Consider the following 23,897-nt stretch of genomic DNA (forward strand, 5'->3'; position numbering starts at 1 on the left):
AAAGTTGAAGAGTCTGCTCATGGCTGTGAGTAGATAGAGATTGATAAATTACTGATTTTTTTGTACCAACTTTGAAGTAATTATTTTATTGAAAGAAAAATTAGGTTTGAACTGATAGAGTTGCAATGATATATCTAAATTTATCAATATTGAAGATAACTATATTAGATTAGACTTACAGTGTGGAAACAGGCCCTTCGGCCCAACAAGTCCACATCGACCCGCCGAAGCGCAACCCACCCATACCCCTACATTTACCCCTTACCTAACACTACGGGCAATTTAGCTTGGCCAATTCACCTGACCCGCACATCTTTGGACTGTGGGAGGAAACCGGAGCACCCGGAGGAAACCCACGCAGACACGGGGAGAACGTGCAAACTCCACACAGTCAGTCGCCTGAGTTGGGAATTGAACCCGGGTCTACAGGCGCTGTGAGGCAGCAGTGCTAACCACTGTGCCACCGTGCCGCCCATATTCTTTAAATTAAAATTATTCCTGAAACGCACATAATCAAAACTTTTATGATACATATCAATGGATTCTTGCAAGCACAGTGAAAATGAGATTTTCAAATATAAATTCTATTTTCATGGGGAAATATATGTTTAACAAAAACTCCTTAAACTGCAACATTGATAACTAATAAAACACAGATAATCATTAAAAATGTAATTTTCAACTGTACTTACAGGTAATAATCCCAACACCTGATTATGCGATCTGCAATCTACACGGAAATGTTACTTTGCTGAGCCCTGTATTTTCTTCTTCAGGCAGGCCACAACCAGTAACCATAGAGGGAGGATTCACATAATACTTAACAGCCTAAGGAAATATTTTGAACTGCTTTCTGTCCAGTGCCGTGTTTTTATGATGAACAACTGCTGCTCCAAATCAAAATGGATAATGTCATAACGTTTTACTGCGCACTCTACAAAATAACAATAATTGAAGCAATCTGGTAAAGGTGCTTGGGAAGCAATTTAACATAATCTATGATGATTCAGTTTCTCAATGTTGTAAGTGGATTAGGGCTCCATGGAACAGTTGAACACTCTTGCCAGTCAAAGCTCAAGTATATTAGAAATCATCTCAGAATTATGCTGCTTTCAAAGTGATATCTAATTTAAATGACTGAAATGAAGACGCACCTCTTATTTGGTCATATTTTATTTACATGATTCAGATTATTCCAAAAGTATTGTCAAATATGGGCCATTCACAGGACCAAACAAAAAAATGGGGATAATGTTTAACTTAGTCAAAAATAATACATCACATGGTTTATGTACCAATGTATCACTAAAAACAGAAAATAAATTTTATCAAAATAGAATTTTATGGAACTATTTAAAGTAAACCTTATTACTGTAGATTTCAACCTGTTTGCCATATATTGATGCCTTGAAAGAAATCCCTCCAGACAACAAGGGTAGTCTTATTCACTGAGTGAACAAGTGAACTGCTGGCGTGACATCTGCTCAGTGTGAGCATGTGCTAAACAGCCGCTCATCTTTGCAAAACACCCTATATTATCTGCTTCATCCCTTGCATCAATGAACAAAACTTCCATTTGTTCATTGAAACGTTGAGGTTGACTATTGATATAGCAAGCTGTGTCTGAATGGGAAATTCAATATATATATATACCAAGCATTTTTCCTAAATTCATTCATGGGATTTGGGTGTCACTGGCAATACCAGAATTTATTGCCCATCCCTCTAAATGCCCAGAAAATAGTTAAGAATCAAATACATTGTTGTGGGTCTGGGCCCACATGTAGGCCAGATAATAACAGCAGATTTACTCCTCAGTTGGATATTAATGAATCAGATGGGTTTTCATGACAATTGATATTGGTGCATTGTCACCATTAGACTAGATTTTTAAAATAATTGGATCCACATTTTACCATCTGCTGTGGTACAATTTGAATCAATAAACCCAAGAGCATTAACCTAGGGGTTTAGATTACATGTCCAGCAACTTTACCACTATGACACCACCTCCACAAATGCACATAAACATATATTTTTGGGGCCAAGCAAATTAGGTTATTTTATACCCCAAATAGATTTATATGTCCCGACCTACAAAAAAAAACAGTTTTGTCACAAATGAAGCTGTCATTTTAACAAGGTTAGCAGTTTATTAAAGTTAATACAATCAAATGCATTATTCTGTACATTGTTTAGTGGAGAACTGCTGCCACATATTGTTAATTCCACTTTTATTAATCTGACACTGTTGTCAGATTAATAATAACATGGATAATAAAGTGTGACACTGGTGTCCATTAAAAGCTCTCATATCCTTCTGACTGAAACTGATGTATCTGTCACTTTTCTGTTCATGTCAACTATTCACATCATCACCATGAGAAGTTGGTACATCGGAAGTTTTCTATATATGTTCATAGGTCTTGTTGGATGAAAGATATGACGTAACCAGTTGCTGCCTTGTGTTCTGTTGGGATTTAACACTGCTGCTCTCAGGCGGAATGTGCATTTGTTAAACCAATATGAGCTAACGTACAAATTACTAATGCAGAAAATCAAAATGAAAGTAAATATCATCCTCTTCAACCTTTTGTTCCCTCATTAAAAATGCATGCAAGTCATTCTAAACCATGATATTAGTTATTCTTGTTTAACAAATACTTTAATGAACTTAAAATATATACTCAGCATGTAACAATATTGGTCATTGAAAGGATGTCATAGTCTTTCATGTGATGTGACAGTTAGTGGAGAATAGTATGATTCCTGTCTTTTTGCTACGGTGCTAGTTTAAAACAAAAATAGTGAAATTAACCTATTTGCCATCAGCATTACTTCAATCATATTGAAGGTGCCTTAAATTGCTGGGACAAGATTTTACCATTTTCAGTGGGTTTCCACTACCTGGCAGGCTCCCTTCTCCAGCCACAGGAACAGGGCGGGAAGAGGTCATTATTTAAGGGTTTCATTCGGTCGAAGGCAGGAGGGATGTTCAAAGCTTCACTTGCCATTTGTAAAATTGAGTTGGGGTGAGCAGGTAATGTGCCCCATGGCACTATGTCAAATTTCAACCCCTCCCACCTGCCAATGTCAGGAGACAATGAAATTCGGCTTATGAAGTGAAAAATCATTTTAGTTATCGTTTAGTGTCAGCCTCTACAGCAAAACTAGAGAAGAAACATTCCCTGCAAAGATAGGACAAGACTTTTCTTCAAAAGAACAGAGATCTTACATCTTTCCAAATCATTAATTCCAATACACAGTTTGAAAATAATGGCACAATGGACAAACATTCATCTGAAGCACTCAAACATAATTCACTGAAAATTGCTTGAAATGTTGGAGCACAGGGAATGAATATTAAGGTACATCAGTCAACAGTATGTACTTTATAATAGTGTACAAATATCAAGATTAACATTCAGCCCTATGCATCAAATTCTGAGTTTGTAGAAAATAGGCAAATGATTATGTAGTCATAACGTGATTGAATTTTGAGGGAGAGAAGAGCAATGTAATACAAGCATTTTAAAATTTAACAAGGGCAGTTATTAGGGCATGAACACAGAGTTAACTAAATTGAACTGGGAAGTTAGGTTAAGAGATAGATCAGTAGAGATGCAATGGTAGACATGTAAAGAAGTGTTTTAGACTAATAAAGTCTCCAAAAACAACTGACTACATGCAGGTATGAAATTGAACCATTTAAATTGTTCCCTTTTCATGACTTGGAAAGTTGATTGACATTACACTAACAATTTTCATGCTGTACTTGTGATGTTGTACTTGTGTTCTTAATGCCTGAACTGAAATGGATGCAATAAGTTTAATAGACAATACGTGCATATCCAGCAAATTCTTAAAAATAATACGAAGCTTAAGGACAAGAAACATGGTGCATCAATGAATCTTCTGATCTTGCTGGCTGATTTGCATATTATTTTCCAAAATGATTGAATATTGTGAAAAAAAGTTAAGAGTTGAACCTTAACAACTACAAAATGGTAAGGAGTCATAGTTCATATGGAGATATAAATCTATTTACAAATTGTAAAGCATATTTTTATGAACTAACTAACATCCTAATGTTTTTCACAATGTTAATGATGCAAATCTGGATAATATCACAAAAAATGCAATTTATGATAAAATATTAACTTGTAATTCCTACAGTCCAATGCATCTTTTTTAGCATAATAAATCGTAAGTTTCCAATTTGGCAAACACTGATTAACATTGGAATGGTTTTGCTGCTTCACTCACAGTGGAGATGACCACCTATTGCTTATCCTGTAAAACTATCCATGCCAGTCCCTGTAAACTGATGAAGCATTTAGTGTACAACAGACATAGCCTGTTTGTAACACAGGTGGAACACATGGTAGCATATTCAAGAATTAATTATGGAAATTTTCTCTCAATAGGGGTATTTGGAATTTGTATCTTCATATCTTAATCACTAATATGTTTTGAGGCTTTTGTCACATCTAAACACATTACAATTCTCTAACACATCAAAAGAATCATAATTGTCAGGAAGTAAAATACAAATATTCTTAAGGATCCCACATCTAAACGTCAGTATAGATTGTAGTCCTGAAGTACAACATCACTAATAGAACATCCAATTAGTGTCCAGAGTTCCCTTTCATGATCTAGCTTATCCAAGATGATTACTAATTGTATTCTGAGAACTGTTTGAAGTTTGCCTGCTTGTTGGAATGGTGAGTGTTACGGATGTTGAAGGGTTTGGAGGAACTTACATCCAACAGAAGAAGAGTTAGTGCATGCTGGTTTTGTAAACAAACAGTGACCTCACAACAAAATTGTAAGCTGACTGGCTGGTGACTATCTAAAGTAAGCATGTTTGCAAACAGCTAGATTCATTGATGGTTTTTTTTGTGTTCAACTTTACAGCTTGAAAAGAGTCTTAAGGCATGGAAGGACAGCATAGCTGTGTGGAATATCCCTCCTGTGTCCCATGGGGAACCATAGGTGCTCCCTGTGGCATGATTGATCACAGATGCAGTATCATTGGATGCAAAAACATTAACTCTGGATTTTTGAACTTGAGCAGAGGTTGGAGTCATGTTGGTGCATCATTGAAGCTGAGAACCACATGAATTGTAAGATTAACAGAATGGGCACACGTCAGATTAAGACCATGCAGCCAGTGACGAAATGGGAGACCACCAGACAGTTTAGATACATCAGACAGGTAGTGCAGGAGCTGTCTAAGTCTATCTCACAAATTAATCTGTTCTTAGTTTTGGATAGCAGTAAGAGAAATTGTTAATTTGAGAATTCTAACAAGAGCCAAGTTTGCGGCACTACAGAGACTTGGCTCAGAACAAAAGGCAAGCATTTAGGACTAAGATGATGAATGTTTTCATTCAGTGGATGGTGAATGTTTGGGATTCTCTGTCCCAGAGGGCGGAAAAGTTTGAGTCTTTAAGTAAATTGAAGATAGAGATTGCAAATGGATTGGGGGATAGTTTAGGAGTATTTGAAGGAGTAGTTGAAGTCAATAATGTAAATGTCCTTGAGGGAGAGCTACATAAGGTCATGCAGGTGAACGGAGTAGAAAGATGTAATGATATGATTACATGAAGTCCACATATGTGGACAATAGATACTGACATACACTGGTTGGGCCAAATGGCCTGGCTCTGTCATATACACTTGACATAAATCAGACATTTGGCAGAAAAAGACAGTCAAAAGCACCCTGCTGTCTCACCAAATTATTTTCATGCACAATTGTTGTCAGTTCCACCAGCCCAAATAAGTTCTAGAGCCAGCTGGTGCAACTGCTAACACACCAGAAACAGTGTGTTCCAGGCCTCATGCTGTGATATTTGTGATGATTTAGATTGATTTCTAGTGTGGAACAATGCTAACACCTATATCCCTCATTGTAAAAAGGAGCTGGATTCTAGAAAGCCCCACTGATGGGCTTGAAAGTGGGTCCTGAGTCCATGCAAGTAGATGGCAGAGCCCAGGATGGGACTTTTCTATTAGCCCAATGAAGAGGGCACCACTGGAACTGCTGACCAATACAGAATGGCATGCTACCTCTGTCAGTGACTCTAGACCTAAAAAAGGGCTGATTCCTCAACTTCCTGGCAGCACCATTGGTCAAGGTGACTGTGTCTGAGAGAGAAGAAATCCCTTCCATGATGAAACACCCTTGGAGACCAGGGAGAGCGATCAAAGGGTGATACGTCCAGAACCAATGTTGGAACTGTAGGCAGTGGCTATTGTAATTGGATTTCCCTCTGTGTTTCATGAAGTCATTAAAAAAGGAGGCTGTCCCCACTCCTTCTATGAGGCCACCTCGACATAGCTGGTAGTCTCTGCACATAGCAAGGCCTGTTATAAAGTCAGTAAAATGCTGTCAGAGGTGCAGGGTAGGGGTAGTACAGAGTAGATGATCACAATGGTTGTCAGCTCTATTCTGTCTGTCCATTCTGGACAGCATGGTTTTTTATTCAAAGATAATATGATTTAAGATAAATATTTCGCTTCCTAAGGGACACTCATAAAAATCAAATTTCCAAAGGAAATTTACAAAGTTCAGATTAAAATATCCTTTTATGGGTAATGGTGCACCTCAACCCCTGTGGTGGCCATCAGTCTCTGAAGGCCTAAAGGATAGGGATAACTAGGATGCACTAATAGTCAGTTTGAAGGATTTGATACATGCTAGGAAGTTCAGCCAGAAATAAATTAGCTGTAAAGGGTGATGAAGCAGAGCCAAACAAGTCCTGGCTCATCAGTTTCATATCAATTTTGAAATATAATGAAATTAATTATTAGATATTACCCTGAAAATCATCTGCATCATCATAGGCATCCATAGATTCATAAGGATAATAAGCAACATTTTACTATTTTTAGGAGAGTGACATACCAAATAGACTCTGTATGTGGTGTGTCATATAAAGACTTCAGAAATGTTTTAAACAGCTTTACAGATAAAAGAAAATTATCAGTCTAACTCAATGAGCGAGAGATCCAAGGCAAAACAGTAAATAAGAGTCGATTGAAGTCTAGAAAAAAAGTGGGTGTTAAATAATACCTCCTCTTACACCCTCGTATATCACGGAATGTGTCCTTGTATCCTTACAGTTCAGCACCTGGATGTAGCAGCTGTGTAGCATTATCTGCCATTCCTATCAATGGAATGTGCTTATAATACAAAAAAACTCAGGTCTCCTCTCATTCTGCGAGTAACTGGATGTTGCAAATTCATGCGCAAAAATCACCACTTGCTTGGCCAGGGCATCCTCCAGTTGTCTACTCGGCACAATGTCCCTGCATGGTCAGACTGGAATTGAACATGGACTTTAACTGAGTATGATGATATCTACTTACTGACTCCTTGAGCCCACTAAGGTCTGCTCCAGTTTGACTTTCAGACTTGGCCATTTAAACATGGCACATGAAGCGTGGTTACTGTGTCTTCTGTTAGCATATGCTGCTGGTGTAATGTTGATGTTGTGTACTCCCATCATGACAAGCTGTTTGCCAGCCCTTTGTACTAAAAAGCAAATGTAAGTTACAGAGGCTGGCATCATCCAGGTAAGAATGCTGTAAGTTAGGAAAGCAAGCCAAAAGCCGTGAGATGCTTCCGGTCTTGATGCATGACATGTGTGCATGTGTTGCACACAAAGCAATCTGGCAGAAACACACATATAGCTATCAACTAAGCTCCAAACTAAAGTATTGAAAGTGATGTTATGAGGTGGGTGTTTTGGCAGTGTCACCCTGCTTGAATGAAGGCTGGTGGAGCATAGTGTCCATGGAGCAGGCAGGGACCTTATGCTCAAGCAAGTGGCGAACTGCAGTCAGGTTACTGCTTTGATTTTCAAGTCAGGAATTTGCAACATCTAGTTTCTCACTGAATGAAAGGAGACTTGGAAATGGTGTGAAGTAAGGTGAGTTTCCATTAATGAAGACAATTGCATGAATTGAAGTTGTTGGTGCGCAATAGTGAGATTCTGAAGTTGTCATTTAAAACTTAAGGAAAATCACAAACCTTTTTCTCAACATAGCAATTCTTATTTTTTGATTCTTGTTGTATTCTCCCAACTATGTTGCCTTTGCTCATAGCAGTCCAGAGAAGGGGAAATTCCAGCCATAATTCTACAATGTGGTCAATACATTGGGGGATATGTCAGAGAATGTTATGCTTTTAAACTGCAGAATGTTTTATCCTTCAATTGCCACTGGGACACAAAGGAGACATTCAACAGTGAGAGATTCACAAATCTGAAGCTCAACATCAGACAAGTGAGTTTTGATGTTGCTGGGAGAAGTTTCAAATGAAGGAGCAGACTGAAAGCTTAAAGAAGGTATTTTGATTGTCAAGCAGATCCTGGTCAGAATGTGAGTTAAAATTCAAACAATGTGCTCGCTGTGTGTTCCTTGTCCAGCAGCCTTCTGAATACAAGGTCTCTACTGAGGTGATTCAGGCAACCAAAAACTTTGTGAATAAAAGCAAATCAGGCTCCTAAGATGCAATTAGGAACTAAAATTAATTTTAAAGTAACGCAGTAAAAAACGGTGACTATACCCATTGGTCAATATTAAACATAGCTTTCTATGTTCAGAAGGAGCTCATTCAGACCACACTAGAGAGAGTTTAAGCCTTGCTATCCTCATCGCCCTGTTCCTCTCCACCCTCCTGAAAGCCCCCACCACAGCTTGCCTGACTGCCATATTTTCAGCCACATAGACTTCAGGCCCAAAGCAGGTTATCTATCTGTTGACACTCACGTTGGGTGGGTAGCTGGCAAGTGAAAAGCTAATGAGGGAAGACACTTAACATAGACTGAGTTTTTCCCTGTAACTTCAGGGTTAACCGTCTGGTCCACATGTCCTGCTGGCTTCCCTCTCAGCACCTAAGATTTTTCGTATTCTAACGATTGGAACAGTGATAATTCGAATGAGTGAAAGGCAATTTAAGACTGATGTAAAAAAAATTTCCAAAAAAAGATCAACGTGGAATGGATGTCTGTATAGAACAATGGAAGCAAAATCTCTGGAACAGTATAAGAAGCAGTTGGATATAGCAACGGGATAGCAATTTCTTTTTCTTGATGGCTGTGTTCATTTTGGACAAATGGCCTTTCTCAGCTATATCTATTGTGAAAACTTCAATGGCAATCTCTCCAGAGACAGTGAATTGGACTGAATACAGACACCAATGGAATTTGGTAAGATGAGCTGTTATTATTACAAAATCTGGAGACGAATAGCGCTGTGGCATTAAATACAATTATATTTAAAAACTGATCAAAATAAATGGCATGAACCATTGATATTTTTGCACACCTACTGAGATAAGCAAAATTAAATACGAGTCAAATCATGTGGCACCGGAAAACAGGTCAGGCAGCATCCGAGGAGCAGGAGAGTCGATGTTTCGGGCATAAGCCCTTCATCAGGAATGTGGGGTGGGTAGTGTGGATGTAGAAACGAGCTGAGAGAAAATAAGAGGATGGGGGTGGGGTTGGGGGAAAGTTAGCTGGGAAGGTGATAGGTAGATGCATGTGGGAGGTAATGGTGACAGATCAGAGGAGAGGATGGAACAGATAGCTGGGAAGAAAATGGACAGGTAGGACAGTTCAACTGGGCAGTGCCGATCTGCTGGGTCTGTTGCTGTCGATGTGGTCTTCTCTATATTAGAGAGACTTAACAACAGTCGAGGTTTGTTAAATACATTATTTTACTTGCATGACACTGTAATATTTTGCTATAAATTCTGTGTTTTATGGTCCTACTCTACAACCACCTGAAGGAGTGGCGCTCGAAAAGCTAGTGCTTCCAAATAAACCTGTAAAATACAACTTGGTGTCATGTGATTTTTAACTACACTGGGGAGACAGGACATCAACTTGCGAAACGTTTCAGAGAACATCTCTGGGACACATGCACCAATCTACCCCACCATCCTGTGGCTGACCACATCAACTCCTCTCCCACTCCGCCAAGGACATGAAAGTCTTGGGCCTCTTCCACCAACAAATTCAAGCCACCCAACGTCGGGAGGATGAATGCCTCATCTTCCGCCTTGGGACCCTTCCACCACATGGCTTCAACGTCAATTTCATCAGATCCTCATCATCCTTCTCCCCACCTTATCCCAGATCCAACCTTCAACTCAGCACTGCCCTCTTGAACTGCCCAACCTGTCCAGTTTCCTTCACATCTATTCACTCCACCCTCTCCTCTGACCTATCACCTTCACCTCCCACCTACATTTACCTATTGCTTTCCCAGCTACCTTGCCCCCAGTCCCACCCCTACTCTCCTATTTATTTCTAAATGCCCTTCCCCCCACTCATCACCGCTCCCCCCCACCCCCACAAGCCCCAACCCAACATTCTTAATGAAGGGCTTATGCGCGAAACATCAACTCTCCCGTTCCTCGGATGCTGCCTGACTTTCTGTGCTTTTCCAGAGCCACACTTTTCGACTCTGATCTCCAGCATCTGCAGTCCTCACTTTCTCCTAAAGTTAAGTATGAGCCTCAAGTAACTACTACGTGGTCCTTTTGGCAGTGAAAAGCAAGACTGAAATGTAAACTGACCTAGATTGTTTGACTCATTGTAAAGTTTGCCAATACGTATGTAGCTTGAAGAAAGAAAAAACACAGAAGAAGATGAATTAAAGATAACCTGTGCATCTTTTAAGAAAATTAATACTTAAAATTTTCTTGTGGGAGTTTACTCAAATAATGTATTAAATAGCAGTAGTCTTCAATCAAAAGTTAATCTTATCTGTTAATGTTTTACCCACTGTTTGATACTACCCTGACCATACATAATCAATTAATAATCTTTGAATTTTTATTAATCCAAATGCAGTCATTAAACATTCATTTTAACTCTTTATATATATATATATAAAATAGATTTTAGAAGTGCTCAGTAGTTTGGGAAATAATTTCCTGTCACTTTCTGATGCAGACTCAACATCTTATCATTGCCTGCTGTGACAATATAAAGCCTCATTTAATCAAGATCCATTTAACACTGAATCACGCTAACAGGATTAGTTATCCAAGGCTAATTCCACATTAGCTGAAGTGCTGTATCCAGGGAGAATAATCTCCATGTAACTATGGTGGGTCCACAGGCAGGTTAGCTTAGGGTTGATTGTCAGAGAAAAAAGACCTGTCAGTATTTTCTGTGTTGCCAGCTCAAGTGGGATTGGCAGGCAAGATTTTCTCACACTTCTCTTGCATTAAAATCTTCATTTGGTATCCAAAAAAAAAATCCCAAACCTGGCTGACACAAAATAAGTTATCTTTAAACTTCAATATAAATATACAGGTAATTGTAATGTTGAAAGATGAGGTGCTGATAGGTATTATTATGAACTCAATGAAACTTTACAACTAGTATCTCACCTTCCAGTTCAGCACTTTCAGCACATTGAATTCAATAATGGCAGGTTTTATTGTCCTGCCACCCAAAGGCAGTTAATACATCCCTGCTAATACTAGTCTTCTACAACTCTGTAATGTTTAGCGGAAAAATGAGACCTTCCATCCAGGAAGGAGACTGTACCTTGGACAGTTCATGGCTACCCTGTAGTCCCAGGAACACCAAGTTCAAGCAATGGCCAGTCCTGTAACTAAAGGAAGTCCTGAAAGAAGAAAAGATAACAGAGACTAGTTTTCAGCTAAGCATGGGATATCAATGAGACAGGTCTGGCAAAACCCAGCCAGGGGTTGGGGTGGGTTGATAAAGCCTGGTTTTGATTCGTTGAGGAGGAGAGAGAAGACTTGCTGGAGTGGTGTCTCTGATAGGCACAAGGGAACACGAAAGGAAGCTCCCACTGGCTTGACTGAGGAAAGGTAGCTAGAGAACATAAGGAGATCCAGGAAGAGATGGCTGAGAGGAGATTTAATGTTTGTATCCAAAACCATGAGATATCTTTACAGAGAATAAGAAGAAGCTACTCCCACTAATGAGGGATTGAGAATGAAAGGATGCACACTGAATGTAATGCATAAAAGAAGCAAAGGTTATTGAGAAATTTTTTTTCACACAATGTATAATAAGTTGCAGAATGCACCTCCAGAAATGGTGATGGAGGCAAGTTCAACCTTAACATTTAAAATGGAACTAGACTGCTATCTGAAAAGTATGATTGTGCAATGTCACGGAAAGAAGGTAGGAGAATGGAACTAAGTGAATTGATCATTCGAAGATCTAATGCACACACGATAGGCTGTTAGGCCTCTGTGCTGTAGCATCTCTATTATCCATAAAAGCAGCTGACGAGACCCATTTGCTTTGGGCCTCAGCTGGTGTTGGAAAACTTGTGCAGGGGGTGGGATGAGGTACATAAGTGGCTCACCCATTTTTAATTGACTCAATAGGCACATCCATTCAGTCCCTGGAAATGGAGGAGAGGATAAGTGGTAAGGCAACCTGGTAATGGATAGGCTATGCTTTAAATTCAGTGAGATCCTACCTGCACATTTGAACAGACCAATGGGGAAACCATCAATAATTTCAGATCATAACCATTAATGCAACTTTTTGAAGAACAGTTGTTGGCAATGGCAATGAAGTTGCAATTGTCATTTACAGTTCTTCCAGACCAACTTTAGTTTCTTAACTTGTCCCCTTAACAGCTCATTTTGCACATATCTTCCTTTTCATTCTTTCTATTCCTAACTTTCCTTGCTCCTGTACTTGCATAAATACAGAAACATCATCAGATAAACATGGCAGTCTCCTGATTTGAGGAATCGGGCAAGACTTAATCCTTAAATATTCGATAGTGTTGCTGATGTAGTAGGTGCTGAAAATGTGTTGCTGGAAAAGCGCAGCAGGTCAGGCAGCATCCAAGGAGCAGGAGATTCGACATTTCGGGCATAAGCCCTTCTTCATTCCTGAAGAAGGACTTATGCCCGAAACGTCGAATCTTCTGCTTCTTGGATGCTGCCTGACCTGCTGCGCTTTTCCAGCAACACATTTTCAGCTCTGATCTCCAGCATCTGCAGACCTTACTTTCTTCTCCCTGATGTAGTAGGTGGCTGGTTCAGTGGAGTAGTTGTCCCTGCATTATCATACTCCAACAGCTGTGACCTTTTCTAATCCTAACCTGTAGAGGGTGTCTCCATTGTGAGCTACTGCCTCTATTTTTTTCCCAGCATTAGTGCCAAACAACTCTGATGATAGGGCTGCTGATGTAGCTCTGCTGGAATGCCCAGTTTTGGTCTTTCAATGTTGAAATCTCACTTGGCACTTGAATTGACTGATGGCTGCCTCTAATGGGCCAGTCTAGTCCTGACATAGGACATTGAACCTGAGGTTGGGATCCTGATCCAAAACAGAAAATCCTGGCCTTGGTTTCACCAGTTTATATAAACCACATCATGCATTCTCAACAAGAGCCCAATAAAATGTTGAGTTTTGGTTTAAGCAACTGCTAATCAATTTCAGCATGTCTATATCATTCTGCACAAAAGAGGAACTGGCTAGGACCTAAAGCTTTACATCCTAGAGTACTGAGGAAAATGGCCCTAAAAATAGCAGAAACATTGATGATCATTTTCCAGCATTCTGCAGACTCTGGAAGAGTTCCAATGGACTGGAAGATAGCTGATATAACTCCACTCTTTAAAAAAGGAGAGAGAGAGAATGGGGAGTTATAGGCTGGTTATGCTGATATTGGCGGTGGGGAAAATGCGAGTCATTTATTAAGGATGTAATAACTGAGGATTTTGAAAATGGTGACAGAATCTGTCCTCGTCAGGATAGTTTCCCTAAAGGGAAATCATGCTTGACAAATCTTTTTGAGGATGTGACCAGTAGAGTGGACAAGGGTGAATCAGTAGATGCATATTGGGAATTTCAAAAGGTTTCACAAGAGATTAGTACGGAAAATTAAAGCTCATGATATTATAAGTAATTATTGAAATAAATAGAGAACTGGTTGGCAGACAGGAAGCAGACAGTTGGAATAAACGGGTCCTTTTGAGAGTGGCAGGCAGTGACAAGTGGGGTCTGCGGGGGTGCAGCTGTTCATGACACATATTGATGATTTGGACAAAGGAATTGAAAGCAATATCTTTAAATTTGTGGATGACATTAAGTTGGGTAGCAATGTGCGCTGTAAGGAGGATGCTAAGAGGCTGCAGGGTGACTTGGACACACTGGCTGAGTAGGCAACATTTGGCAAATGCAATATAATGTGGATAAATGTGGAGTTATCTACTTTGGTTGCAAAAACAGAAAGGGGCAGGCTATTATCTGAATGGTGGCAGTTTAGGAAAAGGTGAGGTGCAATGAGACCTGGGTGTCATGGTGGAACAGTCGCTGAAGGTTGACATGCAGGTGCAGCAGACAGTGAGGAAAGCTAATGACTTGTTCTCCTTCACAGTGAGAGCATTTGAGTATCAGAGTAAGGATGTCTTGTGCAGTTATACAGGGCCTTGTTGAGTCCACACATTGAGTATTACATGCAGATTCGGTCACCTAGTCTGAGGAAGGATATTCGTTCTATTGAGGTGTCCAGCAAAGATTCCCAGGATGGCAGGACTGATGTGAGAAAAGACTAGATTGACTGGGCTTATATTTGCTAAAATTTTGAAGAACGAGGGCAGATCTCATAGAAACATAGAAAATGCTGATGGGATTGGACGGGTTAGATGTGGGAAGAATGTTCCCGATACGTGGGAAGAACATTCCCGATGTTGGGGAAGTCCAGAACTGGGGTCACAGTCTAAGAATAAGGGGTAAGCCATTCAGGACTGAAGAATTTCTTCACTCAGAAAGCTGTGAACCTGTGGAATTATCTCCCACAGTAAGCTGTTGGGGCCAGCTCATTAGATATATTCAAGAGGGAGCTGGGCGTGGCCCTTGCAGCTAAAGGGATCAAGGGATACAGAGAGAAAGTGGGAATGCGATACTGAGATTGCATGATCAGCCATGATCATACTGAATGGTGGTGCAGGCTTGAAAGGCCTATTTTTATGTTTCTATGTTTCTGGCAAATGTGCAACTGTTGCAACTTAGTAAAGTCTGAATGCCTCACAATAGCTAAGTTAAAATGGTCTGTCAATATTACTTAGGCTTGTGAAATATAAAGACTCTCAGAGCAATAAGGAACAGGTGCAGAAGTGAGAAATTCAATTCAACATAATTCTAGTCTCTTCATAATCTACTTGTGTGCTGTTAAAAAAAATACACAAATTGGCAGATTTTTGAAAATGTGGAAGATTATATGAGTAGGTTCATCTTATTTTTTTTCTGAATGCTTAATAAACATGAAGTTGCTTCTGCAGCTAAATTAGTTTTAGATTGTTGAGCACAGAGCTTCAAAACCAAATTCAGATTCCACCAGCAGTAGCTAATGGCTGTAGAATGATGCCAGCAAATCAAGACTCCAATCTCCTCAATATAATTGATGCCACAATATTTACTTATTTACAAATGTTCTGTGTTGTTGACCCACTTTTTATGATAAATTTGTAATCTTCATTATAATCTTGGCCTTTGCGAACAATACAAATGGTTAAGAAATACAAATGCAAGACCTCTTCTGCAGATTTATAACATGGGTGGTGAACAGGTCTAGCCTGTGACTAACTCTAGCTGACAATATTCAACACTCAAACTGTACAAACCATAGGCTTTGCATATATTACATGGTAGAAGGAAAGTTGAAATTTATCAGGAGATTTCAGTTGTAAAGGGATCAATGTGGTCATTTTAATCCATATTACAATGGATTTAACAATATTTCAATACAATGATAGATAAAGCTCCGTCATCTGTTCATGATACCATTATCAATACTAAAATCAATGCAAGCAACAATGTTTCATTATTCCTAAAAATCAGGTACGATTTCAGTCTCCATTCTTCAGAATGATTACTTTAACATAAAAGCGTAACTAAGGAACTGCACAAAAACAACAATGCAAATTAATGTATGAATAGTAGGTTATTTTTAAAAGGGAAAATGCACAATGAAAAAATAATCATTATTAAATTGTTATTGAAAATAATGATTATCTTTTTCAGTACTCACTTCTAAATTGCATGTTTCTTCATACATCTGGGAAATAAATGTGAGTTTTAAACAAAATTATAAAGGAGAATAAAATAAACTTGAGTGTTTTTCTTCACAAGTCTGTTAACTCAAGGGAACATAACCAATTTATATTGAACAAAAAATGAAATTCTCAGACTTTACTGAGAGCCAGGTGTTGTGTTTGCACATCTTGGAGTAGCATGAGCCTATATCACATTTAAATACATTACATAGCTTGCTATCTCTATTATCATGGCAAGGAATATCTTACATTACAATATGTTGGACACGTCATGATTCATCATTACTAATGACAATATTTTCCTACACCAATATTCTGAAATCCTGCAATTCCGTTGATGGTATACAGTTTCACCTTTAAATATGTAAAGAAATGCACTGTATGAGAACTAGCTTTCAGAGCACCGCTCCTTCATTAGGTGGTAATGGAGGTTAAGATCACACTCACTGAATTTATATGATTTGGAGATGCTGGTATTGGACTGGGGTGTACAAAGTTAAAATTCACACAACACCAGGTTATAGCAACAGCTTTAATTGGAAACCCTAGCTTTCAGAGCGCTGCTCCCTTCATTAGGTGGTCCACCTAATGAAGGAGCAGTGCTCCGAAAGCTAGTGCTTCCAATTAAACCTGTTACTACAACCTGGTGTTGTGTGATTTTTAACAGAATTTATAGACAGAGAAATCCAGTGTCATGGAAATGTGATACAGTAAACAATCTTAGATTAAAACTTTCATCTTTTAGAATGGGATATACTGGTTTCTGTTTTTTGATATGTAAATTTCAGAACTTCTTTCAAATTACATTCTAAAGTTAGCTCAGCCTTTTAAACAATAGGTGTGAAGGCTGTCTGGATCCCAATGCTATGTCAGACTGACTACCTCTCTGTATAGTCTTAAAGAGTTTTACATGGATTCATGCAGTTTTTGAGCAAAATAAAATGTAATTCTGCAAAAACAAATTCATCCCATAAGCTCATATGTGTGCGCATGTAGAAGCGACACATTGAGTATGCATGTTTGTGTGTGTGGGGGGGCGTCGGTGCATGTGATAGAGTGTGTATGTAAGTTGGTTTTGTGTGTGTGTGTGTGTGTGTGTGTGATGGGGTATGTGTGAGAGGGTACGTGTGTTGTTGTGAGTATGTGTATGCATATGAGAGAGAGCTTGTGTATGAGTGTGTGTGTGTGTGTGTGCGTGTGTGTGCGCGCGCGCGTGGTGTGTGTTTGTGTGTGCATGAGATACAGTGGGGTCACCTGTAGTGTGACATTAACCCAAGGTCCTAGTTCAGTCCATTTCGATGGGTAGCGAACTTTACTATCAGCTTCTGCTCAGCCACTCTGCATTGTTGCTTGTCCCAAAGTTCGCGTTAGAGGATGGTCATCCAAAGGTCCGAGGCCGAATGGGAGGGAACACTCCTGCCTGGTGATTGTTGTGCCTTGTCCATGCATCCATTGTCGTAGTGTCTGCTTGGCTTCACCAATGTACCATGCCTCAGGGCATCCTTGACTCCAGCGTATGAGATACAACACGTTGGCCGAGTCATATGAGTACTCATCATGTACACCTCCCACCATATACATGGCGAGTACTCATGTGACTCAGCCAACGTAGTCTGTGGCATACATTGCAAGACCAAGCAGATGCTATGGCAACGGGTGAATGCACACCATACAACAATCACCAGGCAGGAAGGTTCCCTCTCCATCAGGGAACACTTCAGCCGTCCTGGACATTTGGCCTCAGACCTTGGGTGACCATCCTCCAAGGCGAACTTTGGGGCAAGCAACAATGTAGAGTGGTTGAGCAGAAAGTGATAGCAAAGTTTGGTACCCATGGGAAGAGCCTCAACCGGGACCTTGATTTCATGTCACACAACAGATGACCCCATTGCACTACACACACACACACATAAACACACACATACATATACATACTCACACCCACGCAGACCCTCCCTCACACACAAGCTCTCCCATATGCAGGCACATACAACCCCTGCACTCACATCAACACACACACCCTCTCACATATTCCATTACACTCACACAAACACTTAAACAAGCTTACACATACACACACATTTATATATCACACACACTCTATCATGTGGACTCACACTCACATGCGCATACTCAATGTGTCACTTCTACATGCGCGTGAATATAAGCTTATGGGGTGTGTTTGTTTCTGCAGAATTCCATTTTATTTTGCTCAAAAACTGCATGAATCCATGTAAAACTCTGTAAAACTATACAAAGGGTTTGTCAATCTGACATAGCATTTAGAATCTACAATCCCACAAGTGTGGAAACATGCCCTTCAGCCCAAGAGTAACCCACCCAGACCCATTCCTCCTACCTCTATATTTACCCCTGACAAATGTACCTAACATACACATCCCAGAACACTATGGGAAATTTAGCACAGCCAATTCACCTGATCTGCACATCTTTTGATTGTGGGAGGAAACCAAAGCAAATCCCCATAGACACAGGGAGAATGTGCAAACTCCACACAGACATAGCATTAGGACACAAACAGACTTCACACCTACTGTTTAAAAATCTGAGCTATCTTTAGAATGTAATTTAAAAGAAGTTCTGGGATTTACATATCAAAGAACAGAAACCAGCATATCCCATTATAAAAGATGAAAGTTTTAATCTAAGATTGTTTACTGTATCACATCTCCATGACATTGGTCTCCTTTGCCTATAAATTCTGTGAGCACGATCTTAATCTCCACAACCACCTGATGAAGGAACAGCACTCTGAAAGCTAGTGCTTCCACGTAAACCTGTTGGTCGATAAACTAGTGTTATGTGATTTTTAACTTTCTCCACTGAGTCCAACATTGGCACTTTCAAGTCCTACATATGAGATGCTGCTGAATATATAATCTCCCCTCACCCTGTGCTTCAGATCTAGATTCCATTTTTCAACACTTGGTCATTCAGCAGCCCAAGAGGTTTATCGTTTTTGCTGCCTGAGGAAGTCATGTCAGGCCTCAAGTTTCAGCTTAAAATACCTTTTCAGTTCTTGGTATGTTGTAACCAAAATGCACAATAAAATTCTTGCTCCTCTACTTAACAAGTTATCTTAATTCCAAGCTCAGAAAGCACGGGAGGGTCAATGCAACATTTCCAATTCCCAAACCAACATGTTTGCATCTGCTTTGACTGAGATTGTCCATAGTGTACCAATTTAAAACCATACCTGAAGCAATAAAAATGCATCTCAACATTGTTTATTTTGAATTACAAACATATCCCTCAAAACATCTAATTGCATTTTAAATAATTTTGAAGATTGCTTCACAGAATTAATTCTTTTCAGAAAAGAACTCACTACGCACTCATTTTCATTGAATGATGGAAACATGCAGCACAGAAGACCAGCTAAGACCATTGGCCTGATCAGGTTATTTGAAATTGTATGTTTATTTTTCACTTAGATTTATGGGTCAACCTATAGTCTAGGTATAATTTTGGTAAGATCAGGGCTATACTCAGGTGAGTGAACATTAACTGGACTCATTAAATCTAATGCAGTGAACTAGAAAGATGCCTCCAGGCTCCGGCCACAACATGTCCAGGAAGAAATGCCTGTGCTGGCAGATAGCGCAGACCTGATGAGCAAAGGCCCCCCACTGTAAACCCTGGTCATGTTCCTATCTAGCAGGGTCTACCGCAGGAGTTTCTGCATGTAAAATGTTAAATTGAAAAATATTTTTAACAAGATATTTTATGTTAATCACTGTTTAATTTGCCAATGTAGGATTTTAGACATTTGAAATACTCTAATTTTATGTCCAGGAATAGGTTTCAATTTCTTTTCTCTACTCTGGAAGATCCTGCGGAACCTTATCCAAATTTTAACATTGATTCTACAGGCATCAAAGCTTCACTGAAAGCTATTTCGCAGTAACTCATTGGTTAGCACTGCTGCCTCACAGCACCAGGGTCCCAGGTTCAATTCCAGCCTTGGGTGACTGTCTGTGTGGAGTTTGCACATCCTCCCCTTGTCTGTGTGGGCTTCCTCCAGGTAGTCTGATTTCCTCCCACAGTCCAAAGATGTGCAGGGCAGGTGAATTGGCCATGCTAAATTGCCCATAGTGTTAGGTACATTAGTCAGAAGGGAAATGGGTCTGGGTGGGTTGCTCTTCGGAGGGTCGGTGTGGACTGGTTGGGCCAAAGGGCCTGTTTCCACACTGTAGGGAATCTATCTAACCTTAAAGTTGGGATTTTTCAGGAATACAACCACAATTTTAAACAACAAATTCCGTACTGAAATCAAATTGATACTCAGGTGATTGAACATTGGCAGGTGTTATTATATATAACGGCATAGTTCATGAGGGAAGGTAGCAGAAAGCCTGTCTATGACCCTACCTACTCAGGGCATGGTTCCACCTTATTCTGACATCATACTGACATATGCCCTTGCATAAATGCTGTGTATCTACTAGTAATGACACAGTTTACCCTTCACAACACAATAATGTAAGTTTATAGAAAAATAATGACATGAAATCACTTTCCATTTGATTACTTTCTTTACACTTCATAAGGTTAATCATTCCTCAAAAATGATCCCCTTACATTCAAGATTAGGCTATTTGCTCCTGTTTGCTCATCACATAAAGTTTGTATATTGGCTTGTCAGACAGTGATGGAAACTAAACTTGGCATTTGATTAAAACCGGAGTTCGACTTTCATCCTTTTGTCTCTTCCCTGCAGAGATTCAAGTACATGAATTCATCTCATTTTGGACTGCTATCATTCTTCCTGCAGCAAACATGTAAAGTAATATCCAGTTTGTTCTGAAACTGATTTGAGACTGTGTGAAATAGATGCCAGAGGTAGGAAAGGGCTCCATTCCCTAAGTAAATTCTCATCTTGACAGTACAAAAAAACGGTAGCACATACTCCTGAAGTGAAGGATGCTAAATGATGGCCTGCAGGCAGCAGTTTTATGGTTTGAATTTTAAGAACTATATTTATCTCATAAAGTATGCAGTATGACTTCTTAAAGCAATTTATTCACGTTACGCATATTTTTTAAGTACTAACAATTTAGGTGTTGTAAATTGTGGGGTCATATTTAAAGACCTTATTTCACTGTGACAATATTCAAGTCGAGAACTTCTAAAACTTGGTTAGATCATTGTAAATAATGGGATTTTCCTTCCCAAATTGTAATCAGTTACAGCTGAGTTCCAGATCAAACAATATCTGCATAGCACTTGGAGCAGCTACCTGGCAGAATTTGAAGGGAAAAAAAAAGAAAGACAGTACAGCAATCGGCTAAATAAGACTTTTTTTTGGAAACCTATTTCAAGTATAATGATGTTTAATTGATTGCATTGCAAATATGATGTAAAATACTTTATTTGCGGTCTCAGAAGAAAATGCTCTACTTGACAACGTTTTTAAGTGACAGTATGTAAGGAGATTACATTACTGAAAGTTTGTTCAAATTTCTGAATTGTAGTCCATTTAACGTCATGCTTCTAGGCCATTGCTGCCTATGTTTTCTGCATTACCCCATTTCCTTTTGAGTCATTGATGTTGTTGTTTAGAAATTATGGTAGGGAATTACTGGAAGTTTGAATACTTTTATGTCTCAAGACAGACTTTGTCAGAGGCAAAGTTATGCCATAAAAGAAAGTGAACAAGCCTCCAAACATCTTATCTATTCCATTCTTCAAGGATTACCTTGCCCTGCCTTTAGCAGAATGTGTGGATTAAGTGTTGGAATTAGCAGCTATGTCAGAATCCATTCGAACAAGCTGGATAGAAGTCATCCTTTATCTCAAAGGACTGCTGAAGAATGTGTTTTTCTTGATATTAGAACATAGAACATTACTGCACAGTACAGGCCCTTCAACCCTCAATGTTGCGCTGACCTGTGGAACCAATCTGAAATCTATCTATCCTACACGATTCAATTTTCATCCAAATGTTTATCCAATGACCATTTAAATGTCCTTAAAGTTGACAAGTCTACTACTGTTGCAGGCAGGGCATTCCACGCCCCTTCTACTCTTTGAGTAACGAAACTACCTTTGACATCTGTCCTATATCTATCACCACAAACAACAGTGGATCATGATGTAAATAATTTGTAACCAAGGTTTATGCATGTTTATGAATGTGACAGTTAATGGTAAAACTTACAAAACTGAAATCAAACTAAATTCAACTCACTCGGCTGAATTTGTCAGTGGCACACAATTCCCAATGGCAGGACCATTTTTCCTGTTTCCCACATGAGTACAATTCAAATTTAATGTGCTGGTAATGTGCACAGGGGAGACATGCAATTCCACAGTGGAGATGCTTTTCAGTTGTGAAACCCACTATCAGTCAACAATGCTATAATTACAGGGGGGCTATAGATGAGCCTTCTGGAGGAACCGGGCGGCTCTGCATCATGCCCAAAATCTTCCTGCCCAACTCCATTGCCATTCATGTAACACTTGAGAAGACTAATTTCACTTACAAATATTTCACATTATATCAGTTTCACTTTATCCATGGGTGCTTCACTGTTAACCATTGAGACTAATTTAGTAAGAAAGTTAAATGTACTGGCAAGATTCATGGTTGGCACATATTGACAGTTGCAGGGGAGTTAAGGTCTCACCCACAGTTGATAGCTGCCCATTCTGAGCTGGCTGTTTGCGGGCCCAATGTTGCTTCGAATCCTAACCTATAGCTGACTCCCTGTCACAGGGTCCTCACCTTGCTGCTCCTCTAGGTGATTGCCTTTTTTTAGCTTACCTGCAAGCCCACTCCTCTCAAGCTTGCAGGTTTATTTGGCCCTCCCGTCTATGTTCTGTCATTGATATTGTCTGAGATCACACTTAGCAAAGCTAATCGAAATGCTGTAGATAATCTCAAAGCCCTCTAGGACTCTGCGAGCCAACATCCCAAGGTGGACCTACATCTGGATGGTACTGACACTTTAGATCCCTCATTTCCAACTTTGACAGTGTATTCACACATCCTGTAACTTGCACCATATCCAGAGTGCCAGATCCTTTCTACATTACTCTTCGATGCCCTTGACCTCACCTTCTGTCCAATCTTGGATCTTTCTTCTACTCCTTCATGTATTGAACACTAACCTTCCAACTTCACCTCAACCTTCACCACTTCTAATCTGCTCCTATCAGTCCATAGCCTCTGTGCAAGACGCTATTCTTTTGCTCCCCTTCCATGTTTTATTTCTTCATTCATTCACAGGATGAGGGGGCTACTGGCCAGGCCAGCATTTATTGCCCATCCCTAATTGTTAAGAGTCAATCACATTCATGTGGGTCTGGAGTTATATGTAGGCCAGACCAAGTAGGACTCCAATTTCCTTCCCTTTGAGGTATAAGGAGAGAGCTGAACAGGCTGGGGCTGTTTTCCCTGGAGCGTCAGAGGCTGAGGGGAGACCTTATAGAAGTTTACAAAATTATGAGGGGCATGGATAGGATAAATGGACAAAGTCGTTTCCCTGGGGTTGGGGAGTCCAGAACTAGAGAGCATATGTTTAGGGAGAGAGGGGAAAGATATAAAAGAGACCTAAGGTGTAACCTTTTCACGCAGAGGGTGGTACGTGTATGGAATGAGCTGCCAGAGGATGTGGTGGAGGCTGGTACAATTGCAACATTTAAGAGGCATTTGATTATGAATAGGAAGGATTTGGAGGGATATGGGCCGGGAGCTGGCAGGTGGGACTAGATTGGGTAGGCATGGACAGGTTGGACTGAAGAGTCTGTTTCCTTGCTGTACATCTCTATGATTCTAAAAGAA

This window comes from Hemiscyllium ocellatum, chromosome 25, assembly GCF_020745735.1.
Source record: "Hemiscyllium ocellatum isolate sHemOce1 chromosome 25, sHemOce1.pat.X.cur, whole genome shotgun sequence".
Lineage (NCBI taxonomy): Eukaryota > Metazoa > Chordata > Chondrichthyes > Orectolobiformes > Hemiscylliidae > Hemiscyllium > Hemiscyllium ocellatum.